This window comes from Leucopleurus acutus (assembly GCF_964270905.1).
Source record: "Leucopleurus acutus genome assembly, chromosome: 11".
In the NCBI taxonomy this organism is placed as follows: Eukaryota; Metazoa; Chordata; class Mammalia; order Artiodactyla; family Delphinidae; genus Leucopleurus; species Leucopleurus acutus.
Window position 1 is genome coordinate 13,071,633 of NC_139152.1, and position 6,000 is coordinate 13,077,632.

The window sequence follows — 6,000 nt, forward strand, 5'->3', positions numbered from 1 at the left end:
AATGGAAGCGTAGAGTCCTAACCACTGGAGCACCAGGGAATTCCCAATATGTCTTTATTAAAAAACAAAACTCGACTCTCTCACAGCCTCCAGCCAATCCACCAGCATATTCTGGCTATGTGTCCTTCAAAGCATATCTAGACTCTGACCATCTCTTCCCACCCTCACTGCTCCCGCGCTAGTACAATTTTCCATCCTTTTTCCTGGGGGTTATTGCAGTATGCTCCTAATTTGTGTCCCTGTGTTACCCCAGGTCTCCTCACTCTTTCATTCAAAACTCTCCAGTGGGCTACTCAATTCGTTCTAAGTGATGGCCAAAGTCCTTACAACGCTCACAAAGACCTACATGGCCTCCCCCTGTGCCCCTGCCAGCAACCCGCTACCTCCCTTATGGTTACCTGCTACCGTGTCCACCTTGATCACTCCACTCAAGCCTCGGTGGCCTCCTTGCCCCTCCCATCCCCTGAAATGCTCTTCATGCAGGTAGCCACAGGGCCACTCCTTAATTTCCCTCGGGACTTTGCTAAAATGTGACTTAATCAACGACCCTCCCTCTATCCCACTGTTTTTCTCCATCTCTCTCACCACCACGTGCCCCACCATACATGTTATTTGATTAGTCTGCCTCTCCACACCCGCAAGGTTCTGCATCTGCAGATTCAACCAACCTTGGACAGAAATCATTTGAAAAACAAAATTCCGGGAAAGTTCCAAAAAGCAAAACTTAAATTTGCGTTGCACCAGCAACTATTTACACAGCGTTCACTCTGGATTTACAACTATTTACATAGCACAAAAGTACTGCGCTATTTTATAAAAGGGACTTGAGCATCTGCCAATTTTGGTATCTGTGGTGGGTCCGGGAACCCATCCACTGCTGACACCAAGGGACCCCTGTATTTGTCTACTCTCTGTCTGCCCCGCTGAAACATAAGTGCAGTGAAAGCAGAACGTTTGTATGTTTTGTTCACTGCTCTACCCCCAATCTTTAAGACATCCCCTGGACCACAGCAGCACTAAACAGATATTTTTTGATACATTTCACTCTACAGTTTTCTGACTCCTTCATTAGACTCTAAGTAAAGACTGTTTTATTCACCTATCTCTGTGCTCCATATATGTTCTTTGAATGAATTAATATAAAATGTTTTGAAAGAAATTTATAGCTCCATTTATTTTGAAATTCACTTTACACTGACAGCAAATAGCAACTAATAGGCACAGATGGTGTTACTTTTAGGTTTGTTTGTTTGAATAAAAGAGGAAAATAATTGAAAGCAACCAATGTTCATTTTGAATATTGATTTCTAATCTTCTTATTTTAAAATTCAAATTATGCTCTGAAATGTCCTAAAGAACTGAAGCAGACATTTTCAATTCCATGGACATTGAATCCATATTTCTTAGGCTGATGCAAAACTGAGGCTCCCTGTTCTCTTATTTTAAATCTCTCTCTTTTATTCCCCATTTCTATACACAGGGGATAAAGGGAAACATTCATCCTCGCAGAATGGCATGGCACGCAGAAGTGATGAGGGTTGCACTCTAAGAGGATTAAGCACACAAAGAAGATAATTAACTTGCTGAGGCCCTACAGAAAATTGTGGAATAGTAAGAGCAGCATTCAGAGTTTCTGTTATCCTAAGAAAGATCGATTCATATAGCTACAGTGCATGCCTCAGGGTTCATTTGTAAGCCCCAAGTGTTAACATAAATGAAGAAGAATATTTAACCTTAAACGTAAGGCAGAGAAAATAAAATGTTCATAATTTAAAAGTGGCTTGCTTTTAAACATAGGCTGACATCTAGTTTAAGACCAAAACAGACTATATTTTTGTTACTGTCTTTAAAATCATTCACAATAGCAATAGAACTCCACGTAATAAAATTTCACTAGGGAAAAATGATGAGAATGCAGAGATACTAGGCTTACTTCTCTAAATGCAAACCCTTATAGGTGGTTTAAATAGCTTCTTATAGGGTACTTTCCCTGGATGGGGAAATTATGAGCAATTTTAATTTTCCTTCTTTGAGCTTTTAGAGTCTTTCAAAAATTTTATAAAGAACGTATAGTTTTTAATCAGAAAAAATTATGACAACTATAATGTGCTTCTATATTTTTCCTAGTACATATAATGCTCAGCCCTTAGACGTTAGAAATGTCCCTCACGTGTTCGAAAGCAAAACGCCCAGTTGATTGGGCAGAAAAACAGCTCCAAGGCTACTGAATTTGACTCATTCCCTTAGTGCTGTTTATTGTAAATTGAAAATGTACTGCCAGGCAGATAAGTCATCATCTAAGAAAAGTGAGTCAGAGAGCGGAACCACTTTTGACAGGCAACTGGACTTTGGAAAGAAAGGGCTAGAGAAAGAGAAACTAACTGGAAAGAATAGGAGATTTCTTTGATGCCCGTAATACCCTACATGCAAGCATCAGTGAGAAATGGGCAACAGTTAATGTTTTAGATTTTGCCTAATGATCTATTATCCTCTAAAATCTTGGGAATATTCACTAATACTCTTGAATACATTATTTCAGACAAGATTTAAAATCATTCTGACACAGATATGTGCCTTCAGGACATTCCCCACAGGAATATCTTTTCTCCTTCCACTCTCTGGCTCTGGGAAGTTTGGTTCAATTTGACCCAACTCTTAGGTCTCTGCCAACGCAGAGCTGCTATACGCAGAAGGCTGGTGGCGGTCTCTTAGTCTTGATAATACCAGCTAGATAAGTAATTCCTCTGGGTATCATCTGCAAGCCTAAAGGTGTAAATCAAGAAGAAAAGCAAAAGGAATTCAAGGGTGGAGGGAATTTCTGCCACCTTTTAAGTAGTGAGATGGGGCTAATTGGAGCAGAATTGGTTGGGACAATATAAATAAATGTGAGGTGTTTATAAGGAAATTGATGTAAATTTTAGATAATTAAAAACCAAAATTTTCTTAGTGTGTATTCAAATATCTTATAAATATAAACAATATATTATAATGTGTCAGTTTAAAAACAAAAATATTTATGTAAACCATGCACAATCCCTTCAGTTTCTTCAGCATTATAAATGGGGCAATACATGGGAAGAGTGCACCATCTAGTGGACAAAGGAAAAATACATTTTTGTGTAGGAAGTGGGGGGCAGGGTTAAAACCCTTTAAGCAAATGTTAGCATTCCTCATTATACTATTTTATTAACCAAACACTTCTTTCTTAATTCAGAATCAAGTAGATTCAGATATTTTGATATATACAGTGCTTTAAAACACGTAAATGATTTTGCCAATACATTCTATTACTTTTTTTCTGTTTAAAAGTGTAACACATGCCATTGTAGAAAATTTCTAAACTACAGAAAGGTACAGAGAAGAAAGTAAAATCTATAACCCTGCTGCCTAGAGACAACACAGTTAACATTTTAATGAATTTCTTTCAACTCATTTTCTATGCATTCACAAATGTTCATATAACTGACATCTCAGAAAGTAATGTTTGAAGGGTGCTTTAAAACATTAAAGTTACACTACGTGTTTTTAACCATGTGATTAAAACTTGCTATTGTTCGGGGAGGTTCCTTTCTTGGAGGGAATAAACTATGCATTGCATGGATAAGTGAGAGAATATCTTACGTTTAGGAAACTGCGAGTGGCTCAATACTGTTGGAAAGTGAAGTTAGACGTTTAAGTTCAGTGAGAAGAATGAACAGGAGTTGGAGAGGTATGTGGAAACTGGACCAAGAAGAACCATGGGTATGCCAGTTGGATATGTTGTCTGTTGATAGGGATAACTATTGAGGAATTTGGGGTAATTGACTGATGTTATTGGATATGGATAGCACACAATAATAAAAAAAAAAGTAATTTGATACTAATATGGAGAGCAGACTGAAATAATGGTTCTCCAAAGCTTGCTGTACTTTATTTTTTTTTTAATTTATATATTTTATTTATTTTTTTTTGGCTGTGTTGGGTCTTTGTTTCTGTGCAGTGGCTTCTCATTATGGAGCAAGGACTCTAGGCTCGCGGGCTCAGTAGTTGTGGCTCGCAGGCTCTAAAGCGCAGGCTCAGTAGCTGTGGTGCACGGGCTTCATTGCTCCGTGGCATGTGGGATCTTCCCGGACCAGGGCTCGAACCCGTGTCCCCTGCATTGGCAGGCGGATTCTTAACCACTGCGCCACCAGGGAAGCCCTGGCTGCACTTTAGAACTACCTAGGGAGCTTTAAAAATACTGATCCCTGGGGCTTCCCTGGTGGCACAGTGGTTGAGAGTCCACCTGCCGATGCAGGGGACACGGGTTCGTGCCCCAGCCCGGGAGGATCCCACATGCCATGGAGCGGCTGGGCCCGTGAGCCATGGCCGCTGGGCCTGCGCCTCCGGAGCCTGTGCTCCGCGACGGGAGAGGCCGCGGCGGTGAGAGGCCCGCGTACCGCAAAAAAAAAAAAAAAAAAAAAAAAAAAAATACTGATCCCCAACTCCAGTCCAAACCAATTAAATCAAGATCCTTGGGAATGAGATCTTTTAAATAGTTTCCCAGATGGTATTATTATACAGCTTGGGGTGAGAATCACTAGACTAAAGAGAGATGAAACCAGAGACAGAAAATACCACTAAGAAGGGAGTTGCATTAATTAGGTCATGTGAAAAATTATGTGTGCCTAAACTAGGTTAGTGACAGTAGAGGTGTGGAGAAGTTGCGTAAGCGGTAGAATTGACGCGAGTTGATAATTAATTGAACACAAAGTATGAAAAACAAAAGAATTAAAGATTATTCTCTAATGGTATCTTGGTAGATGGTGTCAGCAGGAAATACAGCTGATTGGGCATGTGTGGGGGAATCAGAAAGTGTTTTAAGAAGCAGCTACAGGGACTTCCCTGGTGGCGCAGTGGTTGAGAATCTGCCTGCCAATGCAGGGGACACGGGTTTGAGCCCTGGTCCAGGAAGATCCCACATGCCGCGGAGCAACTAAGCCCTTGCACTACAACTACTGAGCCTGCTCTCTAGAGCCCGTGAGCCACAACTACTGAGCCCATATGCTGCAACTACTGAAGCCCACGTGCCTAAAGCCTATGTTCTGCAACAAGAGAAGCCACCCCAATAAGAAGCCTGCGTAACTCAATAAAGAGTAGCCCCAGTTTGCTGCAACTAGAGAAAGTCCATGAGCAGCAATGAAGACCCAACACAGCCAAAAATAAATAAATAAAATTAATAAATTTATTTAAAAAAATAAAAGCAGCAGCTACAATTTCCCTTTAGATTCATCACCAATGACACAAACACACTTAGATATATTTTGTTTGCCTGTTGGGCCAGATAATGTCTCTCAGCTCCACCCCACCCTTTAATTCTCTCCTTTGGTGACCTTGGGACCCAGATTACAAATCACATCTTTCCTCCACTAGGTTCTTCCAGCAGGGGCATGAGAGGAAAACTGCAACACTGGTAAAGAAGAGGGATTTGCTCTTCCCGGTTTGCCTTTTTGGTGGCTCCCTGTCTGATAGGGGTTCTACTGAAAATCGCTTAGGCCACACATTTTTCACCCCTGTAGACATCATGCCTTATCTGTAGCCACCACTGACTCCAATTTGCAATTTTTTCAGCACTTGTAGAACCAGCCTCATCCCTACCCCACCCCCGCACAGACACCAGCGGCCAACAATCCGGTGTCTCCTCCTCAGAGGTCTGGGTTTCAGCACCCCAGGGACCCCTCTCTAAATTTCTAAGTTTTTCTCTTTGTTCCCTTTGCTCCTTCAGGCCTAGGGATGGTACATGCTTCCAGAAGTTGCTATTTCCACGACTCCTTAGAGTTCTCTTTTTACTCGTTTAGTTGTTATCACCTTTATATCTATATGACTATTCCTAATATTAAGCTCTTTCTACTCAAATAACTTGTGTAGTATCTATCTCCTGACTTGACCCTAGAGGGCCACGTTGGGTAAAAAAGTGCACCCTCAGCCCTAATTTGGCCTGACCCTCATTCTAAGGGCCACCACTCTATATTCTAGACTAAA